This window comes from Belonocnema kinseyi, chromosome 8, assembly GCF_010883055.1.
Source record: "Belonocnema kinseyi isolate 2016_QV_RU_SX_M_011 chromosome 8, B_treatae_v1, whole genome shotgun sequence".
NCBI lineage: Eukaryota > Metazoa > Arthropoda > Insecta > Hymenoptera > Cynipidae > Belonocnema > Belonocnema kinseyi.
The window spans coordinates 140868469-140880146 of NC_046664.1; the positions used below are offsets into that span (position 1 = coordinate 140868469).

An 11678-nucleotide genomic window follows, 5' to 3' on the forward strand; every position below is an offset into this window, starting at 1 on the left:
ATATTTCAACTTTAACTATTCATTAAAGGACGCTACACTGAAAGTAATAGTTTGAGGCTAATAACAATCTGAGGTTGCTTGAGAATTTCTAACTGAATTGCAAAGAACATTGTGCTGTCTCAGTCATACAAATTTGAGATTTATTACCTGCGTATAAAAAAATCACGAAGCCTAATATGGCAAGGAAAGTTTGTTTGACTGAAATGATAGTTGGGAAAAATGTAGCATTAGATATATGATGAAAATATCTACCAATAAAACCTTATGAATTTGGCAAAAGACCCACTTTTTTAGCTGAGGCATGCAGGATCTTTTCATTACGCTCTTGCCTATCTAAAATTCCTTTTTGAGTGACACTGACTCCCTTGCCTGCAGCTAATATGAGTTGCGTATCTAAACAAAGAACTTAATATCAAGTTAATTCATTTTGATAATAATTTCAGAAACTAATAGATTATGTACTTTTAATAGCATTAGCTGTGGTACTTAACCTGAAAAAATACATCCCCTTTTGATTTTTAAATTATGTTCATCTTTTTGTACATTTTTGTAAGTGTGTCCAGATGAATCTAAAAATTGATATTATAATCATGTAATAGAAAGCAGAAAAAAGTCTCCGTTCAACCAATTTAACGGTGTTTTTACCTTGATGTTTATTTTTATGTGCTTCGTCTTCTTTTGTGGCATTCTTCTTATTTAGTTGTTCGTGGAAACCTAATTTATCTTGATCAACTACTAAAAATTATGAATAAAAACTTTAGAAATATTATTTGCAATTTTTATATGAAAGATTAAGTTGAAAATTATTTGCAGACTTTTTATGACACGTCTTTCGCTTTTGATCTTGAAGAATGATTTGTTCTCAGTACATATTTTAATATTTTCCAAGAATTTATTTTTAGCGAAAACTTCGAAAAAGGAATTAAAACATAAGATTTTAAGTTATTAATAAAATAAATTATTTATAAATAGTAGCTCAATTCAAATCGATACAAATTCTTAGTATTATTCTATACTTAACCTTTATCAGTAGCTTGATGATTGTTTCCATTACAATCTTTTTCATTATTGTTTATGATGTTGGCCAAATTATTAGAAGTTGATTCTCCACTACTGATATTTTGTTCAACGTTATTTAGTATCTGGTCTTCAGCATTATTATGTGGCTACCATAGTGGATAAAATATTTGATTCAAATAAAATGTCTCAAATAACGTATCATCTCATTTTCTTGGCTCTGGTGGACAGATATCTTCGCTTTGTATATTTATTATTTTAAATCTTTTATTTTTGATTGATTTTTCCACTAATAGAGAACGGCTTTGGTCGCAGTTTTCAGTGCCCGATGGTTTAATAATGCCTGAGAAAAATATTATTCTTTCATTAAAAATATATTTTTAAATTTAAGAATTTTGCACAAGATTCATTACTTAAAAAAAAACATTGAGTTAATTCTAACATTTTTTGAAATTAATAAACACCTGATTTTCAGTTGAAAAATGTTTGTATTTCCATTACCTTTTGCTTGAGATTTACCGCCATTTTTGCCTTTTTTCGTCACATGCTTTTTTATACTTTCCCAATTTTTTCGTTCCTGACTCGAGAAGCGATTTTAATTACTCTTTCTCCTACAAAGAGTCACAATCATCTGAGGCTGATGATGATATTGATGTGCTTTGTAAGAGGATTTTTGGAAAATCACCCTGCTTTACTCTTTCCTTGTATTTATTTTTAATATATTTCGCTTTTCCTTGAGAATTAAAATCGGAATTCGCTGTATAAACAAAATTATCACTATTCTCAAACAGTAAAAGTTTTTTCGTCCCATCTTCATATGTTTCTAAAACACAGTAATTTCCTTTTCCATATCCTCAATTCTTAAATCAGAAAATTTAAGGAAAAATTACTTTCTCTTCTGAATATCAGGATTTTTACTCAAAACATTTTTTATAAAGAATTAAAACCCAGATTGTTTCATATTTCATAACAAATTTTTTTCGCTTATAGACGTTTTATAAATAAAAAAAAGGATTCTTCAGGAAGTGTTATCTTGAAATAAATAAAACCAAATATTAGAACAATTTTGAGTGACTTTAAAATATATTTTGGACTTTTAGAAATTTAAACAATTTAAAAGAATCACAGAAAATTTTTTTTATTCCTTAAAATCTTCCACACTTTTGTAAAAATTTTGAAACATTTAATAATTTTATTTAAAACTTGATCTTTTTCAACAATTATTTTAAACTTTTCCGAATCGTACCTAATAGAAACATTTTCTTTATAAATCTTTCACACGTTTTTTCTGAAATTGTGGGAAATCATTGGAAATGTTCTGAATTTTTATTCAATTTTATCTTAAAATTTATTTTCCAAAATAAAAAATCATTGAGAATGTTTCTATAGCAATTGCTAAGACAATTTTGTAAATCTTTGGAAAAATTTTCCTACCTTTAATTTAAAAAAAAAAAAATAATTTTAATTGTACCTAGAAATCTGAAAAAAGTTTTTCCATTCTCTTGAAACTTTCTAAAATACTGAACAGGTCTTTTTTTCGTCTGCAGTTTTAAACACTTTTTCAACACTTACAAGTTTTAATTTTTAAGTATTTTCAAAATGTCTGAATATCTCTTGAACTTAGTCGGATTTTCTGTAAAATTTTGAAATATTGCAGAATTAATCTTTGAAATATTTAACTTTGTTAAAATTTTAGAAAATAGCTTTAAATGTTTTTCAATTTTTTCTTAGAATTAATTTTAAAACATTTGAATTTTTTCTTATGAATCTTTAAACAAAATTAATTGTCTTGAATCGTTTGAAAATCTTGAAAAAGCTTGTAATTTTCTCAAAAATCTACATTTTCTTAAACAAAATTTTTAACCTATTCTAGTAATTTAATTATTTTATAATCTTTTCAAAACTTTTAAATAGATATATATTAAACTAACAGAACTCACTCCTAAAACTATGTAACCTTACAAAATTGAAAAATTTTTCTTTACAATTTTCTATATTGTGTTTTGATATTTTGGGCAATCATTTGAAATGTTGTGTAATCTTTTCCAAATTTCTCTTGAAATTAATTTTTTAAAGTCAAAAATGGTTTGAAATTTTTCCAGAAACCTTGAGAATTTTTGTTTGATATTCTCCTTTAAAAATAATGCTTAGATACATTTAGAAACAAATTTTTTGATAATACATGCAATTAAAAATATTACGTAATCAGACAAAAAACCCTCCTTCACATGAAAGACCGAAACGAAAGATGAATCGAATCCCCCATTTTAATGTTAAGTAATACATGAACGCTGCCTTTTCTATTTCGCATAGACTAAAATCTTTAAGTCATTAATTTTTAGAAGGAAATTTATATTTTGAACGTATTCTTATTCAGTGTTTATTCATTCAGAATTTTTGGGCGAATAGCAAAATGCTGCTCCTTGTCTTTACGTCATATTGATTTTCGTAGTGTGAGCCAGTTCATATTTAAAATATATTTCGTATTTTCTTCAACGTTTTTTACGATTTTGAGAATACAGCGAAGTGTTTCAATGAGAATAAGTTCTAATAAATAATGTGCTGTTAATAGTATTTTTGTATCATTTGAATAACATGGTGAATACCTTGTAAAAAAATTAATGAAAAATGGAAGATAAAACCCCTAATTTGTAAGTATCTATAGATTATTTTTAACTTTATTTTTCTATGCATGTAAAATGTACACAGCAGTTCTTAAATGAAAAATAGATCCCTGGAATATTTTTGCAAATTTCGGAAAATCGATTTTATTTATTGAAGAAATGTTCTTAAATATAGAATATGTTAAATTTAAGACAGTTTTGAAGCGCCTTTGCCTCTTCAAGGTGTTACAATATCGTAAAACACCTGTACGAGTTTAAAATTTGATGAAAAATGTTCGAATTTATATAGTACTTACTTGCTCGTCCAACCAATTTAACTGTGTATAATGGCCAGCTGTTCAGGGGATTAAGTTTCTCCTTAAGAAATTGGATAAACATCTCAGATGTTTCGTGAGTGTACGGTGGTGGTAAGAATGGGGATTCCATTCTACCTTTTTGGGCATTATATTTGAACCAGCAAGACGGCACAATATCGACTTTCCCCTTCCCTTTCGGTCCACGAGTTACGAACTCTATTAATTGATAATTATAGAATTCATCGCCGATCTCATCCTGTGTATTTAAATCCATTTCTAAGGAACAAAAAATATGGTTATGTAACTTAACCCCAAAAATGCCAGATTAACAAGAAAACCTTCATACTGCTGCATACGTGTGGAACGGGTTAAATATGAGTACAAAATGGCGGGACACTGGAACCTTTCCCTGCTCGCGGTAATGTTTGCGCAGCCGCGTACGCGCATATTGGCCAGCAAAGGCGGCTTTTTAAAATGATACAGTTCCAAGAGATTTACAGTTTTCAATTTTGGAAAATTCACGTGGATTTACACGTGAATTTTTAGGTACAAAACATGTTGATCTCTGTTCATCTCGTGTAACATTTTACATGTGGATTCACACGTTTATTCACACATGTATTTTTAGTTTAAATACTTTAAACAAATGTTACGCGTGGATTTGAATGTATATGTGGCCAGCCATTTTTCTCCATTTTTATTTTACTTGTGGAAATACACGTCTAAAGTTACGCTTGCTTATCTATTTTGCAACGTAAATATTCAGAAATAAGTATTTGGAAATGCACGTGCACTTTTTCGTAGCAGTATACTTGGCAGCTGTGAATATAGTTTTTTTAGATATGAAAAACATAAAAACTATTGTTTGAAAACAACGAAATTATTACTTGAAAGAGTATTGAGTACACCTAATTGTGCAAAACAATAAATATACATAATTAACCCTCAGAGGCCATACGGGTGCAAATCGGGTAGGCCGCAAATTTCAAATGTCCCTCTCTTCCAAGACAAGCACTACAGAGCCCCCTATCTTGTACGATAATTATCTCTATACTTTGGCGTAACCGTCAAGCAATAACTTGGCGTCAGTCGTTCCTCAGGTGCTCTGCTGGAAATTTCGAAAATTGACCTTAGGCCAAATTAGCACCCGTTTGGCCTGCGCGTCACAAGTGAGGTTCTGATTATTTTGTTCAAGTGCCATGAGAAAGAGCATTTCTACAATTATTAGCGACTAATACGTAAGTAATTACTTTTTTTGTGATTTTCTTTCTTTTCGGCGGTGTGTCGTAGATCCTAATCTCATCAGCATGCATCAAAAACAAAGTAGCCGATTCGCGGCGTAATATGCCAATATGCTTTCGTTTAGGTTTTGTGTTGCATGAATAGACGCAATAGAAAAATATAATGATTTTTTTTCTATTATATTTTTCAGGTGAAATTTCATCGTCGCCGTTTGGCCTCAGCGTCACAAGTGAAGTTCTGCTAATTTTGTTTATGTGCCACGATGAACAGCATTTCTACCATTATTAGCGCCTAATACGCAAGAATTTACTTTATTTACGATTTTCTTTCTCTTCCGTGGTGTCTCGTAGATCCTAACCTCGTCAGCATGCATTGGCAACAAAGCAGCCGACTTGCTGCGTACTATGGCAATACGCTTTCGTTTACGTTTTGCGTTGCCTGAATGGACGCAACAGAAAAATTTAATGATTTTTTTTCTGTTATATTTTTCAGCTGAACTTTCACCATGTTCGACCGTTACAATTTGCGCTGTGCTCAAATCATTTCGTTTGCTTTGTTATTAGAAGACGAAGAGCATTTGCTGTACGACGATAGATCTGACGCATCTGAAAACGATGCATTGTCCGTCGACGACGACACAGTGAATTTTCGGTATTTGAAAAAGAGGAGGTTGGGGCGCAGGTTGATGAGCGCACGATAGAGGAGGACGAAGGACAGGCAGAAAGGGAAGCTGAGACTGCTTCGAAGCGATGACGCTTGTTGGATTCGTCCGAACGGCTACGGGCAAGAGGCCGTCCAAGGCGCTCTATTACGGCGATCACAGGTGAGAAATGGTCAGAGGTTCCGCCGAGTCGCGTAGGCCGCCGTTCTAGTGTTTCGCCGAATTTTGATCTGAGTCCGAAATTAGAGGCGTTAGATATTCACACACCACTTGAGGCATTTTGCTATTGTTTTCTGCCGATATTTTTCAAAATCATCATGATAAATGATAGCCGTACATTTTATATGATGTCGTGAGTAGTTTATATTGGTAAAGTTACTCCTGAAGCAGGCGATGACATTCCAACATTTTTTGTGTGCAAACTTGTAACTTCAGTGGGTATAGAAAGTACTTGGCGTAATATAACTATGGACAATTGGTTCGTCTCTATAACTCTCTTTAAAAAATTTAAAAATAATTATAAGTTTCGTGCTGTCAGTGCCATCTGACAAAAGAGACGCGATATTCCCGCGAATTTAAAAGCAAAAGCTAAAACAGGATCGTCTCGCTTCGAGTTTAAACGCGAACACCAGCAATAAATCCAACGACGAGTAAGCCAGAAATGATTATGACACATAACGCAAGCAAAGGCGGAACTGACGCGTTTGACCAGAAGTGTCATATGTACACGACGGCTCGGGGCACTAGACGTTGGCCTCTCAAATTTTTTTTCAATATGTTAGACCAAGCCGGGATCAACGCTTTTGTTTTGTACAATTTGATTTCCACAAATGAGACACTGAATCGATGCAAATTTTTGAAAAAATCAGGATTTAGCTTAGTAGAAGCTCATTTACGCCGACGCTTAGAGTCGCGAAGTTTGCAAACAAATTTGCCTAAAAAAATTCAAAAATTATTGGAAGTAGACGAGGTGCTGACAGCTAGTGTTAGTATCGTAAGAGAGAAAACGTGAACCAAATGCGGGCTGTATGAAGGGCGGCAGGCAACACGCACGCGAATGAAGTGCCCCTCATGCCTTCGCCTTGTGTGTGATGGGCACAGGGCTGAATTGTGTATCGATTGCGTTCATAATATTTTTTGTACTGGACATGATTTTTTACCTTTTTGAAATTATCCTTTTTTCAAGCACCTGTTAAAAATATTTAAAATATAAATTATCGAATGAACAATTTTTTGCATTGCAATGAAAAATATTTTTTACAATTTTTTCAAAGTTTCATTAATATATCTATATTTAAAAAAATTTGCCTAAAAAACGAATTTTCAAAAATTTTTATTTAAAAATTTTTACAATTTATGTGATAATTTAGTTTAAAGTTTTCGTTAATGAAGTATTTGAATTCCTGAGAAAATTTTACCCCAAAATCATATATTTTTATTGTTATTTGAATTAAATTTAAAAGAATGTACAATACGATTAAAATCCTGAAAACCAGATTTGCACCCGTATGGCCTTCACGTTACTGGAGAGAGGTATGACCTCTGAGGGTTAAAATAGAAACTGAAACGTAAATATGGTTTAAACATTTTAAATTTTCTCTAAAGTGTACTCTTATTGACTCATATTTGGGCCTTATTTTCAGTCCGAAACCAATTTAATTATTATGTGTACGTTACTATTTTTCGTCTTAAGTCTAGTTAATAGGTGCTTATTATTTTAACCTTCAATCTAGAACAATTTATAATGAACTTACTGTAATTTCATGAGAAATTATTTAGGAATAATTACAAAATTCCAATTTGTAACAAAATGAAATAATCGACCCCTCGGGTTCTGATTATATGCTTCACTTTTATTATTTTTACAAAGCATAGAAATCTGTACATATATAAGTTCAAACTATTAATCGTGGAACAGTGGTATAACAAAAGTTTTTTTCGAGCCCTCTTTTTGCATATTAATAGATAAGCGTATCAATTTGCAATCTACCGCTGTTATTTTATAACTTAAAACATTATTTGAGGCTTTGTTCTTCAGCTGCCATATATTTAAACGTCGCGAATCTATCAGCCATGTAAAAATTGACTTTTTTCTCTCTCAGACTTTACCTCGAATCTCTATTTTATTGTCAACTACGCGCATTTTATTGACCTTTATGACAGTTTTATCTTTCATGAGTAAAGTCTTGTTGGGAGACGCAGTCTTTATCTCAAAGTTTTTATACTTAAGTTTTTTAATACCGCTTTCATTTCCTTTTAAAATTTCGAATAACGGTGGTACAGCGGGTTTCCTATTTTTTATAAAGAATTGCTCATGAAGGCGTCGACATGATTGTGCAAATGTCCTATAAGGAGTTCTCAAATATTTTTTTACATGTCCTAATAAACTTTCGAATGGAAACACTGTTATTCTATTTAAACTACAATCCACGTTGAACACTTTATCCGCAAGATGAATAAGATGATGTGCGTTTAAAATTTGTGAGGTAGCTCCGTAATATTCCCCTAAATATTTCAAAAACACTATTAAATATTCTATAGCAAGTCTCCAGTACTTTTTACAAAGTTTATCTTAACACAAAATTCGGCAAGCTACATGAAATAGTAAAAAATGATTGTAAAGTGCCGAAATAAAAATTTCTTTGAACAGAATGCTAAATTGAGAGAAGATGATTTTGATTAGAAAAAGTTACCCATTTACGATTAAATCATTCAAGAATTTTGAGTTTCAAATTCTATGGGGTTTGAAAATGGTATTTGGATAAAGACTACAATTAATTTTGTAATTAAAAACAAATAATAAAAATTTGCTCCGGAGATATAGCGAGGCCGAATAGAAATGAAAAAGTTACTATATTAAAAGCGAGATTTCGCAAAATCCTTTTCACAAAATATGTATTACATTGTTTGAGAATTTTATATGCAAAAAGCCCAGTTTCGGAAAAATGTTGGTTATCTATTTCTGCACTGCAATCATTGAAAGATACATAATGTTTCAAAATGTTTAATCATATAAATAAAAATGTTCACAATTTAAAAAATTTAAATGCAACCCGTTTTAGCATGAAAGCATCACAAATTGTATATAGTATGGGTCAAAATCAAATAACAAAATTTCAGCTTTAAAATTTGAAGGGCCTAAAATTAAAAATAAAATAGTGCCGAAAACTGAACCATTGCACAATTCTGCAATTGTTTCATTTTAAATGTAAAGGCTTAATAGTTACATTTTTTCCAAATGAAAACATTCCTAATCAAATCATATGAAGTTCAAGTGCTAAAAATTAAAGTAAAATTTTAGACTTAATAAGTATGAAATTTCATACATGTAAATCTATTCGGAGACAGCGCCTCTTTCGCTGATTTTACTCAAAACAACTATTAAAAGGGGATGGATACTTGTGCAGGTAGAGAGGCACAGTGGGGTGGGTCAAGATTTTCGCCGACAGCGCCGTCTACATTTATCTTGACCTGCTAAGAATTCTATCCCTACTCCGCCGCCACTAGCCGCATCTAGGTATATAATATCTGTGCTAATGTACTTAACAGACGGTCCCTCTCCAGCTGTGAGTAAATGACCAAACTTTCCAAGATCTTACCTCCCTTCTCTCCTACCTTACCTAACTCAAAAACCTTTGTAACCCAACTACGGCGACTCCCAAAATGCAGATACGTCATCGGTCTAAGTGCGAACCTTGTCAGAGACAGGCAGATACAATTCGATTTCTTTGCTCATTACTTCGAGAGCAACCTTCTTTACTTGGGCAGTCACTGATTTTGTACCACGCTTCACAATGCAATTCTTATACAGTAAAATAAACTGTATTATTTACGAATTTCAAACTGATGCAATATTTAATGAAAAAATCCCTCCGCACCAACGTAAAATGTTTTTTTTTTTTAAATTAAAAATATACAAAGTTTATTTGAAAAGTGGAGGATCGGCACAAATTTATAATGAAAAATATGAAAAGTTTTTTTGAAGAGTAGACTGTATTTATATTACTTAGAATGGGCTGACTCGATGCAACGAGCTGCATTGGTCAGTTGTTAGAGAGATGTTCTCTTTAGGAGAGATAAGGGAAATCTGCGACACAATGAAACGGACCCAATGTCCCATGGCGATGTAAATTTAGCACGAAGCCACATTCGGTTGTCTTCGGAGATTTCCGGATGCCTGTCTCGTTTCCCGCGTGGAAGCGGCCCTTTACTTCCTATCGCAGTCGGAAAGAGGTGAAGTCAAAAATCCCAGGGGAAAACCAACGAGGATGACGCTCGGTATTGTCCCAGGGGCGCCTGGTTATCCAAAGAGTGCCATAAAAGATCATAAAAATTAGACACCCGACATGATGATTTGTGATTTTACAGATTTTTACTCACTTCTCTCTACGTGATTCTGCACTAAAAAGAATCCTCTCAGGAGTTAGCACAGAAATCCCAGAGTAATGAATGTTAAAAATAAATGCTTGATGTATGAGGAAAAGGATAATTTAGAAGCAATGCGCGTACAACTCAAAATATAAATAATATTTTAAAAAGTCGAGTACTTCTTCTGATGTTATTCCAAACCTGATATAAGCAAAAAAGAGAAACGATAAATATTTTTATTAAAAATTCATGCAAAGTAATTATAGAAAGGAGATGGAAAGGGAAACACATTTAATTCATGGTACTTCGTAGTATTCCTTTTTTCGTTATATGGGTTTTGTTGATAACTTTTTATAGTCTATTATAATGGTTTAGGGGGCGATATTCACAAAAATAGCATTTCTTGAAGGTATTTTTTACTTTAAACTTTACTTGGGTAATTCGTCCATATTTTGATTATGTTCGCAGTAGTTGTATTTTTTCTTTTTTAAAACTAAAAGTGAAAGTATCGACAAGAGTATTTTGGTGATTGTGAATTCTCTTTTGTTAAAGCTCCTTTGGTTTAAAAAAACATTCTCATCACGTATCTCCTGCTTCCATGGCGGAACGAAGGAACCGAATGGAGCCTCTAAAAAGTACCCATAAGGACCCCATTCGGTTCCTTTTTAAAAAACTAAAAAGAAAACAGCAAAATTAAGTTTTAAATTGTTGAAATTCGGATTCTCCGTTAAAATTCGCATTAGAAACTCACAGAGTAATTGCAATACTTTTTCTTGTAGCGTTAAAAACTTTTAAAAGTTGAATACCTGTTATTTACATGGGCCGAAGGCGCCTTCAAGTGCATCTTCTTTTAGTAGCAGTTCATAAGCGTTCCGTCGGTAACTTTAAGAATTTTGTCTGGATGCTAGCGCCACGCGGTGGAAACCTCAGACAACAACGCTGCGTTGCAAGTGAGGGAGAATTTTATTTTTAAACTTCGCGAGCAACATACTACTTGAGCTATTATGGATGCGTTTGAAGTCACCTTCTGCAGAAGTTAATGACAGTTTTTTACATTTTTAACGCTGCAAAAAAAGTCTTGCGATTACTTTGTGAGTTTCGAATAGAAAATTTAATGTAGAATTCGAATTTCTACAGTTTAAAAGTTAATCTTGATGTTTTCTTCAGTTTTTTAAAAAGCAACCGAATGGGGACTCAATGGGATCTTGATGGGTACTTTGCAGAGGCTCCTTTCGGTTCCTTCGGTCCGCCAGGTTTCGCACTCGTGTTTATTATTATAATTCGTAACTTGCATTGGTATTAAAGCAGGTGAAGTTTCATTGTCCCGTTTAAATAAATTGCGCTTTCTTTTGAAAAAAAATTTGTTATTCAACGTTATATTGTCACTTTTACTCGTTTTTACATAAACTGAATTCGCTCATTTCCAATGTTTTCTTTATGATTTAATGTTACTTGCAGCCTTACTGTTTT

At 32.3% G+C, this 11678-nt stretch overlaps 1 long non-coding RNA gene across 1 annotated transcript; it reads right to left on the minus strand.

Moving 5' to 3' along the window:
- Positions 1-466: 466 nt before the first annotated feature.
- Positions 467-4209, minus strand: LOC117178573. The gene is made up of 5 exons (XR_004467830.1): positions 3938-4209; positions 1519-1877; positions 1022-1360; positions 646-735; positions 467-569 (listed from the first exon to the last, which is right to left on the minus strand). It is a non-coding gene; the product is annotated as an uncharacterized LOC117178573 (long non-coding RNA).
- Positions 4210-11678: the final 7469 nt, after the last annotated feature.